The sequence below is a fragment of the Mustelus asterias genome, unplaced genomic scaffold (genome assembly GCF_964213995.1).
Source record: "Mustelus asterias unplaced genomic scaffold, sMusAst1.hap1.1 HAP1_SCAFFOLD_97, whole genome shotgun sequence".
NCBI classification, from domain to species: domain Eukaryota; kingdom Metazoa; phylum Chordata; class Chondrichthyes; order Carcharhiniformes; family Triakidae; genus Mustelus; species Mustelus asterias.
In genome coordinates this window covers 1,142,259-1,157,088 of record NW_027590145.1, presented here as the reverse complement: position 1 = coordinate 1,157,088, position 14,830 = coordinate 1,142,259, and the positions used below count along the sequence as shown (strand labels likewise).

Genomic DNA, 14,830 nt, shown 5'->3' with positions numbered 1-14,830 from the left:
AGTCCCTCGGCCTGCCACCTTACCTCAATGGCTGGGTACGTCCTGGTGCTGTCTGTGCTCTTCTCCCCGGGGATGCTTCCAGCCGAGCGCCCCTCGCACTTGTACCGGAAGCGCATCCCTCGCTGCTTGGGCTGTTCCAGGATGCGGATGTAGGGAGCAGCTGGCAGGAATAGAAGAAGGAACACCGACTGTAAAACCAGCCTTCCCGGAAAAAATCTATCACGCGGAGCTCAGGGCCGCACGCTAGCTTCTGTAAGTCTAAATAAACCCACAACCACTGGCTCTCCTTGGTCAACTCCACGAGTTACATCCTCAAAGAATCCCAATAGATTCATCACGCATGGGCCCAGCCAGTGAGACCCACTTCCCGTGAAAGAGTAACATTTAAAAAAAGTTTGTTGCAGACTTACCGACACCGACAGAGGGGTTCCATTGTTGCAGCCCGATCTGAAATCCTACAGGGACAGAGCAGGGGGGAAAAGGAAGAAGGCAAGGTTACTTGAGAACATGTTTCCCTCCCTCTCTCGGACGACATGTTCATAGAAAAGCTACAGCACAAACAGGCCCTTCGGCCCACAAGTTGCGCCGGACATGTCCCTACCTACTAGTCTTACCTATAACCCTCTATCTTACTAAACTTCCATGAACCTATCCAAAAGTCTCTTAAAAGACCCTATCGAATCCGCCTCCACCGCCACTGACGGCAGCCGATTCCATTCACCCACCGAGTGAAAAACCTACCCCTAACATCTCCTCTGTACCCACTCCCCAAACCTGTGACCGGAGTGGAAATGTTTAACTCTCTTCCCCCCAATAAGCTGTTGAGGCTCGGGATGCGGGGGGGAGTCAACCAAAACTGTCAAAAAGTGAGATGGATGGATTCATGGAAACCCTACAGTGCAGAAAGAGGCCATTGGGCCCATCGAGTCTGCACCGACCACAATCCCACCCAGGCCCTACCCCCATATCCCGACATATTTACCCGCTAATCCCTCGAACCTACGCATCCCGGGACACTAAGGGACAATTTAGCACGGCCAATCCACCTAACCCGCACATCTTTCGGACTGTGGGAGGAAACCAGAGCACCCGGCAGGAAACCCACGCAGACACGGGGAGAACGTGCAGACTCCGCACAGACAGTGACCCGAGCCGGGAATCGAACCCGGGTCCCTGGAGCTGTGAAGAGGCAGTGCTAACCCACTGTACTACTGTGCCGCCCGATTCTTGCTAGGTCTGGGGATTAGGAAACAAAGGTGGATAATGGAGTCAAAGTGCAGATAATGGCACGCTCCAAATAAATAGTAGGATAGGCTTGACGGACCGAATTATTTATTTACTTGTTTATTGTATTTATTAGTGTCACAAGTAGCTTGCATTAACACTGCAATGAATTGACTGTAAAAATCCCTCAGTCGCCACACTCCAGCGCCCGCTCGGGTAACGCTGAGGGAGAACCCAGCATGTTCAAGTCACAGACTTCAGGTGATATTTGGCTGGGTTTCTCACAGAACAGATCTCGCAAACCTCTGACCAAGGATTCTACTTTAGAATCCTCAAGCTCAGGTTCAAATCCCTCCGTGAACCCCTTGCCACCTCCCCTCCCATATCCCCGTGACCTCCTCCAATCTTCTGAGGTCTCTGCGCTCCCTGAAAATCCGGTCTCTATATGCACCCCCCCCCCTCCCTACACCCTCCCCCCCCCTCCTCTCCCTACACCCCCCTCCTCTCCCTACACCCCCCTCCCCTCCCTACACCCTCCCCCCCCTCCCTACACCCTACACCCCCCTCCCTACACCCCCCTCCCTACACCCCCCTCCCCTCCCCACACCCCCCTCCCCTCCCCACACCCCCCTCCCTACACCCCCCTCCTTACACCCCCCTCCCCACACCCTCCCCCCCCTCCTCCCTACACCCTCCCCCCGACACCCCCCCCTCCCGACACCCCCCCCTCCCGACACCCCCCTTCCCTCCCCTCCCGACACCCCCCTCCCCTCCCCTCCCGACACCCCCCCCCTTCCCGACACCCCCCTCCCCTCCCGACACCCCCCTCCCGACACACCCCCCCCCCTCCCGACACACCCCTCCCCCTCCCGACACACCCCCCCTCCCGACACCCCCCTCCCCCCCTCCCTACACCCCCCCCCACACCCTCCCCCCTCCCCTCCCTACACCCTCCCCCCTCCCCTCCCTCCCCCTCCTCCCTACACCCTCCCCCCCCCCTCCTCCCTACACCCTCCCCCCCCCCTCCCCCCCCCCTCCCCCCCCCCTCCTCCCTACACCCTCCCCCCCCCTCCTCCCTACACCCCCCCCCCCCCCTCCTCCCTACACCCTCCTCCTCCCTACACCCTCCCCCTCCCTACACCCTCCCCCCCCTCCTCCCTACACCCTCCCCCCCCTCCTCCCTACACCCTCCCCCCCCCTCCTCCCTACACCCTCCCCCCCCCTCCTCCCTACACCCTCCCCCCCCCTCCTCCCTACACCCTCCCCCCCCCTCCTCCCTACACCCTCCCCCCCCCTCCTCCCTACACCCTCCCCCCCCCTCCTCCCTACACCCTCCCCCCCCCTCCTCCCTACACCCTCCCCCCCCTCCTCCCTACACCCTCCCCCCCCCTCCTCCCTACACCCTCCCCCCCCCTCCTCCCTACACCCTCCCCCCCCCTCCTCCCTACACCCTCCCCCCCTCCTCCCTACACCCTCCCCCCCCTCCTCCCTACACCCTCCCCCCCCCTCCTCCCTACACCCTCCCCCCCCCCTCCTCCCTACACCCTCCCCCCCCCCCCCTCCCTACACCCTCCCCCCCCCCCCTCCCCTACACCCTCCCCCCCCCCCTCCTCCCTACACCCTCCCCCCCCCCTCCTCCCTACACCCTCCCCCCCCCCTCCTCCCTACACCCTCCCCCCCCCTCCTCCCTACACCCTCCCCCCCCCCTCCTCCCTACACCCTCCCCCCCCCTCCTCCCTACACCCTCCCCCCCCCTCCTCCCTACACCCTCCCCCCCCCTCCTCCCTACACCCTCCCCCCCCCTCCTCCCTACACCCTCCCCCCCCCTCCTCCCTACACCCTCCCCCCCCCTCCTCCCTACACCCTCCCCCCCCTCCTCCCTACACCCTCCCCCCCCCCCCCCCAGGGTTCGCAAGAAACTACAAAGGATTGTGAACAGAGCTATAGTTAAGAAAGCTCCACCAACGCCTCTACTTTCTCAGGAGGCTAAGGAAATTTGGCATGTCCGCTACGACTCTCACCAACTTTTACAGATGCACCATAGAAAGCATCCTTTCCGGGTGTATCACAGCTTGGTATGGGCTCCTGCTCTGCCCAAGACCGCAAGGAAAGGGTTGTGAATGTAGCCCAGTCCCATCACGCAAACCAGCCTCCCATCCATTGACTCTGTCTACACTTCCCGCTGCCTCGGGGAAAAGCAGTCGGCATAATCAAGGACCCCACGCACCCGGACATTCTCTCTTCCACCTTCTTCCATTAGGAAAAAGATACAAAAGTCTGAGGTCACGCACCGACCGACTCAAGAACAGCTTCTTCCCTGCTGCTGTCAGACTTTTGAATGGACCTACCTCGCATTAAGTTGATCTTCCTCTACACCCTAGCTATGACTGTAACACTACATTCTGCACCCTCTCCTTTCCTTCTCTATGAACGGTATGCTTTGTCTGTACAGCGCGCAAGAAACGATACTTTTCACTGTATCCCAACACATGTGACAATAATAAACCAAATCAAATCATTCTCTCCTCCCACCCCCCGCCCAAACAACAAGACCTGAGCTCTAGAATTCCCTCCCTAAATCCCGCGTGCTTCCTTCAAGACGTTCCTTAAAGGTGACCTCTTTGATGAGCTTTTGGTTGCCTCTCCCCTTGTGTGGGCCCGCTGTCAAATTTTCTCTGAACCATGCACCTGCATCTGGCACTATATAAATGCCAGTTGTTGTTGTAAATCTTTAACTGCCCCCAGGGAACCCTCCGCACGGTCCTAGAGTTCAGGATCGTGAACAGTGTGTGTGTGTGCGTGCGCGCGTGCGCTGTGGGGAGGGGCGGGGGTGTTGTCTGCTGTCCGCAAGCAGTGGTGACCCTGCTCGCACCCCCCACCCCCCAATCCCCGTGGTCCTACGGCAACGTAGAATCCATATCGTGCGGAAGGAGGCCATTCGGCCCATCGAGTCTACACCAACAACAATCCCATCCCATCCCGCTAATCCCTCAACCTCCACATCCCGGGGCACTGAGCGGCAAATCAGCACGGCCAATCAACCGAACCCGCACACCTTCGGAACTGCGGGAGGCAACCGGAGCACCCGGAGGAAACCCACGCAGACACGGGGAGAATGTGCAGATTCCGCACAGACAGTGACCCAAGCTGGGTGCCGGCTTGAAAAATATTGGCGGTCAGTCAGAGGGCAGTGAACAAAACACCAAGAACAAAGAACAGTACAGCACAGGAACAGGCCCTTCGGCCTTCCAAGCCTGCACCGATCACATTTACCTCTCTAATCAACCGCTTATATCCCTCTATTCATGCGTCTATCCAGATAAGTCTTAAATGTGCCTGATGTACCTGCCCCAACCACCTCACTTGGCAGCGCATCCCAGACCCCCACCACTCTGTGTAAAAAAACTCCCCCCGTTCATCTCCACTGAACCTTCCCCTCCCTGACCTTGAACTTGTGCCCCCTTGTAATTGCCATTTCTGCCCTGGGAAAAAGCTTCCAACCAATGAACAGCTTCCAACTGTTCACCCTATCTGTACCCCTCATAGTTTTATAAACTTCTCATCAGGTCGCCCCCCCTCAGCCTCCGTCTTTCCAGGGACAACAATCCCAGTTTCCCCGACCTCTCCTCATAGCTAATGCCCTCCGAACCAGGCAACATCCTGGTAAACCTTTCCTGCACACTCTCCAAAGCCGCCACGCCCTTCTGGTGGCCTGGTGACCAGAATTGGACACAGGATTCCAAATGTGGCCTAACCAACGTTTTATACAACTGTAACATAATTTGCCAACTTGATGCCTGATGCGCGTTATCACACACGAGGCTTGAGATGCTCAGGAAATAAAGGCTTTTATTTGCTGTAACAACAAAGCTACTAATTACATACACGATCCCAGACTGAGGGGTCCCAGACAGACCAGAGACCTTTATACCTCTCCCAGGAGGCGGAGCCCGACTGGGATGTACCACAATAACTATAATACAAGGTGTAACAGCCCAACACTAACCCCAACAGCAACAAGTAGAACAACCCATCCCTAACCCCAACAGCAACATATATACATACTTATAGTACTGGCCAGACCCTGGCTCAGTCGTATCTAGTGGGAACCAACGATGGTTCACCACAATGCCCTCTCCAATGAGGGCAAGAATGCCATATGCTTTCTTCACCACCTTTTCCACCTGTGCTGCCACTTTTAAGGATCTGTACTCCCAGATCTCTCCGTGTGTCTACGCTCCTGATGGTTCTGCCATTTTTTTTATAGCTCCAACCTGAATTGGATCGACCAAAATGCATCGCCTCGCATTTGTCCAAATTAAATTCCATCTGCCATTCCTCCGCCCAATTTTCCAGCCTATCTCTATCCTGCTGCATCCTCTGACAATCTTCCTCACTATCCGCAACACCGCCAATCTTAGTATTAGCCGCAAACTTGCTAATCAGACCAGCTACGTTTTAGTCCAAGTCGTTTATACAGATGAAAAATAGTGGCGGTCAGTTAGAGAGCAATGGTATCTATTGTAAAATGGCTGAGGTTAATTAAAGGACAATGGCACCTATTTGAAAAATTCTCAGTGGTCAGGGAGAGAGCAATGGTCCCTGTCTCAAAAATGTTGGGGGTCGGTTTGAGGGCGTCCAAGTGTCTCAGGTTAATCAACCCACAATCCCTCACAACTGCTCCTCGCCACTTGTGTATCCTGTCCAGTCCCCATGGTCCAGCTTACTCCTCATACCTTTTGATATCCCACCTAGTCAACAGGGTTAGATACAGAGTAAAGCTCCCTCTACACTGTCCCCCCATCAAACACTCCCAGGACAGGTACAGCACGGGGTTAGATACAGAGTAAAGCTCCCTCTACACTGTCCCCCATCAAACACTCCCAGGACAGGTACAGCACGGGGTTAGATACAGAGTAAAGCTCCCTCTACACTGTCCCCCATCAAACACTCCCAGGACAGGTACAGCACGGGGTTAGATACAGAGTAAAGCTCCCTCTACACTGTCCCCCATCAAACACTCCCAGGACAGGTACAGCACGGGGTTAGATACTGAGTAAAGCTCCCTCTACACTGTCCCCCATCAAACACTCCCAGGACAGGTACAGTACGGGGTTAGATACAGAGTAAAGCTCCCTCTACACTGTCCCCCATCAAACACTCCCAGGACAGGTACAGCACGGGGTTAGATACTGAGTAAAGCTCCCTCTACACTGTCCCCCATCAAACACTCCCAGGACAGGTACAGCACGGGGTTAGATACAGAGTAAAGCTCCCTCTACACTGTCCCCCATCAAACACTCCCAGGACAGGTCCAGCATGGGGTTAGATACAGAGTAAAGCTCCCTCCACACTGTCCCCCATCAAACACTCCCAGGACAGGTCCAGCATGGGGTTAGATACATAGAGGTTTACAGCATGGAAACAGGCCCTTCGGCCCAACTTGTCCATGCCACACTTTTTTTTTTAAACCCCTAAGCCAATCCCAATTGCCACATTTGGCCCATATCCCTCTATACCCATCTTACCCATGTAACTGTCTAAATGCTTTTTAAATAGACAAAATATTACCTGCCTCTACTACTGCCTCGGGCAGCTTGTTCCAGACACTCACCACCCTCTGTGTGAAAAAATTGTCCCTCTGGACACTTTTGTATCTCTCCCCTCTCACCTTAAACCTATGCCCTCTCGTTTTAGACTCCCCTACCTTTGGGAAAAGATATTGACTATCTAGCTGATCTGTGCCCCTCATTATTTTATAGACCTCTATAAGATCACCCCTCAGCCTCCGCCGCTCCAGAGAAAAAAGTCCCAGCCTCTCCTTATAACTCAAACCATCAAGTCCCGGTAGCATCCGAGTAAATCTTTTCTGCACTCTTTCTAGTTTAATAATATCCTTCGTATAATAGGGTGACCAGAACTGTACACACTATTCCAGTGTGGCCTTACCAATATCTTGTACAACTTCAACAAGACGTCCCAACTCCTGTATTCAATGTTCTGACCGATGAAACCAAGCATGCCGAATGCCTTCTTCACCACTCTGTCCACCTGTGACTCCACTTTCAAGGAGCTATGAACCTGTACCCCTAGATCTCTTTGTTCTGTAACTCTCCCCAATGCCCTACCATTAACTGAGTAAGTCCTGCCATGGTTTAATCTACCAAAATGCATTACCTCGCATTTATTTAAATTAAACTCCATCTGCCATTTGTCAGCCCACAGGCCCAATTGATCAAGATCCTGCTGCAATTGGAGATAACTTTCTCCACTGTCCAATATGTCTCCAATCTTGGTGTCACCTGCAAACTTACTAACCATGCCCCCTATATTCTCATCCAAATCATTGATATAAATGACAAATAACAGTGGGCCCAGCTCTGATCCCTGAGGCACACCGCTGGTCACAGGCCTCCAGTTTGAAAAACAACCCTCTACAACCCACCCACAGAAGCCAATTTTGTATCCATTTAGATACCTCACCCTGGATCCTGAGAGATTTAACTTTATGCAACAACCTACCATGCGGTACCTTGTCAAAGGCCTTGCTAAAGTCCATGTAGACAACATCAACTACACTGCCCTCATCTATCTTCTTGGCTACCCCTTCAAAAAACTCAATCAAACTTGTGAGACATGATTTTCCACTCACAAAGCTATGCTGACTGTCCCTAATCAGTCCTTGCATCTCTAAATGCCTGTAGATCCTGTCTCTCAACATACCTTCCAACAACTTACCCATCACAGATGTGAGGCTCACTGGCCTGTAGTTCCCAGGCTTTTCACTGCAGCCCTTTTTAAACAAAGGCACAACATTTGCCACTCTCCAATCTTCAGGCACCTCACCCGTGACTATCGATGATTCAAATATCTCGGCGAGGGGACCCGCAATTTCCTCCCTAGCCTCCCACAATGTCCTGGGATACACTTCATCAGGTCCCGGGGATTTATCTACCTTGATGCGCTTTAAGACTTCCAGAGGCAGTAAAGCTCCCTCTACACTGTCCCCATCAAACACTCCCAGGACAGGTACAGCACAGGGTTAGATACAGAGTAAAGCTCCCTCTACACTGTGCCCATCAAACACTCCCAGGACAGGTACAGCACGGGGTTAGATACAAAGTAAAGCTCCCTCTACACTGTCCCCCATCAAACACTCCCAGGACAGGTACAGCACAGGGTTAGATACAGAGTAAAGCTCCCTCGACACGGTGCCCATCAAACACTCCCAGGACAGGTACAGCACGGGGTTAGATACAAAGTAAAGCTCCCTCTACACTGTCCCCCATCAAACACTCCCAGGACAGGTACAGCACAGGGTTAGATACAGAGTAAAGCTCCCTCGACACGGTGCCCATCAAACACTCCCAGGACAGGTACAGCACGGGGTGAGATACAGAGTAAAGCTCCCTCTACACTGTCCCCAGCAAACACTCCCAGGACAGGTACAGCACGGGGTGAGATACAGAGTAAAGCTCCCTCCACACTGTCCCCATCAAACACTACCAGGACAGGTACAGCACGGGGTTAGATACAGAGTAAAGATCCTTCTACACTGTCCCCCACCAAACACTCCCAGGACAGGTACAGTACGGGGTTAGATACAGAGTAAAGCTGCCTCTACAATGTCTCCCCATCAAACACTCCCAGGACAGGTACAGCACAGGGTTAGATACTGAGTAAAGCTACCTCTGCACTGTCCCCCATCAAACACTCCCATGACAGGCACAGCACGGGGTTAGATACAGAGTAAAGCTCCCTCTACACTGTCCCCATCAAACAGTCCCAGACAGCTACAGGACAGGGTTAGATACTGAGTAAAGCTACCTCTGCACTGTCCCCATCAAACACTCCCAGGACAGGTACAGCACGAGGTTAGATACAGAGTAAAGCTCCCTCTACACTGTCCCCATCAAACACTCCCAGGACAGGTACAGCACGAGGTTAGATACAGAGTAAAGCTCCCTCTACACTGTCATAGAATCACAGAATCCTACAGTGCAGAAGGAGGCCATTCGGCCCATCGAGTCTGCACCAACCACAATCCCACCCAGGCCCTATCCACATATCCCTACATATTTACCCACTAACCCCTCTAACCCATGCATCCCGGGACACTAAGGGGCAATTTAGAACGGCCAATCAACCTAGCCCGCACATCTTTGGACTGTGGGAGGAAACCGGAGCACCCGGAGGAAACCCATGCAGACACGGGGAGAATGTGCAAACTCCACACAGACAGCGACCCGAGCCGGGATTCGAACCCAGGTCCCTGGAGCTGTGAAGCAGCAGTGCTAGCCACTGTGCTACCATGCCATCCCCATCAAACATTCGACAGCGCAGCACTCCCTCAGCACTGACTCTCCCACAGTGCGGCGCTCCCTCAGCACTGACCCTCCCACAGTGCGGCTCTCCCTCAGCACTGGCCACCCGACAGTGTGGCGCTCCCTCAGCACTGGCCATCCGACAGTGCGATGCTCCCTCAGCACTGGCCCTCTGACAGTGCGGCACTCCCTCAGCACTGGCCATCCGACAGTGCGGCGCTCCCTCAGCACTGACCCTCTGACAGAGCTGCATTCCCTTAATACTGGTGTGCCTGTGTATGGGTCCAGTTTGTTCTGAGGGACTCACACCCACCAACCTCTGATTGAAAATCTATACCAACCGACGCCACAGACTGGCCATTCTGCTCTTCCAAGCCATGCTGTTTGTCCAAAAAACCATCCATGGAACTTCTGTTTAACCTGCTGTGCCCCTCAATCGCCAACTGTAAATAGTACATTCCACAGCCTTCCCAAAGCTCTGTACAAAACATGTCACCAGGTCTGGCCTGAACAGATCCCCTCGCAGTCATCTTAAAGGCCCCCATTGCTCAAGCCCCCTCTCCCAACACGTTCAAGCACGTGGCTACTTTGCATTGGGAGCCTGTGGGACTTGAACCCTCAAACCACTAGATCAAGAATATCCTCACATAATGGCACAGCGGGTTAGCGCTGCTGCCTCACAGCACCAGGGACCCAGGGTTCGATCCCCGGTTCGGGTCACTGTCTGTGCGGAGTCTGCACTTTCTCCCCCCGTGTCTGCGTGGGTTTCCTCCAGGTGCTCCGGTTTCCTCCCACAGTCCGAAAGATCTGCAGATTAGGTGGATTGGCAGTGCTAAATTGACCCCGAGTGTCAGGGGGACTAGCAGGGTAAACATGTGGGGGTTACGGGAATATGGGCCTCGGTGAGAAAAATATCAGCCATGACTGAATGGCGGAGCAGACTCGATGGGCCGAGTGGCCTGACTCTGCTCGTATGTCTTATGGGATTGTGGTCGGTACAGACTCGATGGGCTGGACGGCCTCCTTGTGTACTGTAGGGATTCTATGATCTATGAACACACACTCACACACATACACACACAAACACAAGCCCTGGGACTCCCCTGCAAAAGCATTGCTTCCCAGCTATCTGGGTAACCCAGAGACCATGGTACACCAGCGCGCTTCAGCGGTCACGGGCATTTAGCCTCTGATCTTCGGGTAAGCGTTCTCCAAGGCGGCCTTCACGACACACGACAGCGCAGAGTCGCTGAGCAGAAACTGATAGCCAAGTTCCGCACACATGAGGACGGCCTAAACCGGGATGTTGGGTTTATGTCACACTATCAGTAACCCCCACAGCTTGCCTCCTGGACTTGCAGAATCTCACTGGCTGTCCTGTCTGGAGACAATACACATCTTTTTAACCTGTGCTTAATGCTCCCTCCACTCACATTGTCTGTATCTTTAAGACCTGGTTGGCTGTAGAGATTCGCATTCTAATCAGTATTCTGTAACTTGATTTTGTGTCTCTGTATGCCCTGCTTGAGAGCGCATTTCCACTTCATCTGACGAAGGAGTAGCGCTCCGAAAGCTAATGGAATTTGCTACCAAATAAACCTGTTGGACTTTAACCTGGTGTTGTTAAAACTCATACTGTGTTTACACCAGGAATCTGCCATGGGGGTGGAGGTAAGTCCTTCACCTTCCGAATCAAACACATCTTCCCCACTAACAAGGCAAAGAGGTGGAAAAATACAATCTCACACACACCAAACACACACCATTGGGGAACAATCTTGCCTGTAGACCGACAGAGGCAGCAAACAATCTGTTTCTTTTTTAAAAAAAGGAAGTCAGTTCATAATTGGGGCCTCACGCCAGGGGAGGGACCAGCAAGCAGAGAAGCAGAAATGCAAAAGAGAAAGACTTCCCATGCTGTGAAAAAGAGACAGAGAGAGAGAGAGACGCATTATGTTTTGTGGCTACTGTTGTTGTTCTCGAATTGAGACACGAAAGTAGACAGGGTTGCCAGGCAGGCAGACACGACCCTGTGATTTGGCAGAGAAACAGAAGGTACCTAAACACACATCGACTCACCTTCCATTTGGGGTCCAGAGGGTGTAGAGGGTGAGAGAAATGATTTTGGGGGGGGTGTGGGAGGAGAAAGGGGGAAATGTGGGTTGGGGGAGGTAGGTGGGGAGGGGTACCTCTGAAACGATTCCAGAGGAAGGGAGGGGGCTGGGGAGGGAATCCCAAAGCCCCCCTGTGCGTCAATCCCACCCTGTTATTTATTGAAACCAACACGGAAATGCCCAGGCGCGTGACGTCAGCGCCGGAAAGGAACCTTGTCAAATTGCTACAACGGTCTGCAACAATGTATCCAACTGCGGAGTTCCAGCAGCCCCGGGTCCGGGTTCATTCATAAAAATACACCAGCTCATCCCCCCAATAAAAATACACACCCCCCCATTAACAATACACACCCCCCCCCCCATTAACAATACACACCCCCCCATTAACAATACACCCCCCCCCATTAACAATACACACAACAGCCCCCCATTAACAATACACACCTCACCCCCCCATTAACAATACACACCTCACCCCCCCATTAACAATACACACCTCACCCCCCATTAACAATACACACCCCCCCCATTAACAATACACACCTCACCCCCCCATTAACAATACACACCTCACCCCCCCATTAACAATACACACCCCCCCCATTAACAATACACACCGCACCCCCCACATTAACAATACGCACCTCACCCCCCCATTAACAATACACACCTCACCCCCCCCATTAACAATACACACCTCACCCCCCATTAACAATACACACCCCCCCATTAACAATACACACCCCCCCATTAACAATACACACCCCCCCATTAACAATACACACCCCCCCCATTAACAATACACACCCCACCCCATTAACAATACACACACCCCCATTAACAATACACACCCCACCCCATTAACAATACACACCCCCCCCATTAACAATACACACCCCCCATTAACAATACACACCCCCCCATTAACAATACACACCCCCCATTAACAATACACACCCCCCCATTAACAATACACACCTCACCCCCCATTAACAACACACACCTCACCCCCCCATTAACAATACACACCCCCCCCATTAACAATACACACCTCACCCCCCCATTAACAATACACACCTCACCCCCCATTAACAATACACACCCCCCCATTAACAATACACACCTCACCTCCCCCCATTAACAATACACACCTCACCCCCCATTAACAATACACACCTCACCCCCCATTAACAATACACACCTCACCCCCCCATTAACAATACACACCTCACCCCCCCACATTAACAATACACACCTCACCCCCCCATTAACAATACCCCCCCCCATTAACAATACACACCTCACCCCACCCCATTAACAATACCCCCCCCATTAACAATACACACCTCACCCCCCCATCAACAATACACACCTCACCCCCCCATTAACAATACACACCTCACTCCCCCATCAACAATACACACCTCACCCCCCCATTAACAATACACACCTCACCCCCCCATTAACAATACACACCTCACCCCCCCATCAACAATACACACCTCACCCCCCCATTAACAATACACACCTCACCCCCCCATTAACAATACACACCTCACCCCCCCATCAACAATACACACCTCACCCCCCCATTAACAATACACACCTCACCCCCCCCATTAACAATACACACCTCACCCCCCCCCATTAACAATACACACCTCACCTCCCCCCATTAACAATACACACCTCACCCCCCCACATTAACAATACACACCTCACCCCCCCCATTAACAATACACACCTCACCCCCCCATTAACAATACACACCTCACCCCCCCCATTAACAATACACACCTCACCCCCCATTAACAATACCCCCCCCATTAACAATACACACCTCACCCCCCCCATTAACAATACCCCCCCCATTAACAATACACACCTCACCCCCCCATTAACAATACACACCTCACCCCCCCCATTTACAATACACACCTCACCCCCCCATTAACAATACCCCCCCATTAACAATACACACCTCACCCCCCCCCATTAACAATACATACCTCACCACCCCCATTAACAATACACACCTCACCCCCCCCATTAACAATGCCCCCCCATTAACAATACACACCTCACCCCCCATTAACAATACACACCTCACCCCCCCATTAACAATACACACCTCACCCCCCCCATTAACAATGCCCCCCCATTAACAATACACACCTCACCCCCCCATTAACAATACACACCTCACCCCCCCATCAACAATACACACCTCACCCCCCCATTAACAATACACACCTCACCCCCCCATTAACAATACACACCTCACCCCCCCATCAACAATACACACCTCACCCCCCCATTAACAATACACACCTCACCCCCCCCATTAACAATACACACCTCACCCCCCCCCATTAACAATACACACCTCACCTCCCCCCATTAACAATACACACCTCACCCCCCCACATTAACAATACACACCTCACCCCCCCCATTAACAATACACACCTCACCCCCCCATTAACAATACACACCTCACCCCCCCCATTAACAATACACACCTCACCCCCCATTAACAATACCCCCCCCATTAACAATACACACCTCACCCCCCCCATTAACAATACCCCCCCCATTAACAATACACACCTCACCCCCCCATTAACAATACACACCTCACCCCCCCCATTTACAATACACACCTCACCCCCCCATTAACAATACCCCCCCATTAACAATACACACCTCACCCCCCCCCATTAACAATACATACCTCACCACCCCCATTAACAATACACACCTCACCCCCCCCATTAACAATGCCCCCCCATTAACAATACACACCTCACCCCCCATTAACAATACACACCTCACCCCCCCATTAACAATACACACCTCACCCCCCCCATTAACAATGCCCCCCCATTAACAATACACACCTCACCCCCCCATTAACAATACACACCTCACCCCCCCCCCCATTAACAAGACAACCCCCCCTGTGAATCTGGAAATACTCTTTATCAGGCTTGGCTTCGACAAGAATCGATTCTACTCCAGGTATCTGGTTAACTGCGTTATTCCCTTTTCCGACGTCGGGTCAGCGTTCCGTAATGGTGCACGTTACCGATGCCTGCCGCCATCAGAGAAGACTGAACCCAGTTCCTGCGCTTTGTACAATTTAAATACTGCTTCAGAACCGGCGCC

General features: G+C 53.1%; 1 long non-coding RNA gene across 1 annotated transcript; it reads right to left on the bottom strand.

Moving 5' to 3' along the window:
- Positions 1-23: 23 nt before the first annotated feature.
- Positions 24-11,850, bottom strand: LOC144484280 (uncharacterized). Its single transcript, XR_013496071.1, has 3 exons — positions 11,628-11,850; positions 411-455; positions 24-160 (listed from the first exon to the last, which is right to left on the bottom strand). It is a non-coding gene; the product is annotated as an uncharacterized LOC144484280 (long non-coding RNA).
- Positions 11,851-14,830: the final 2,980 nt, after the last annotated feature.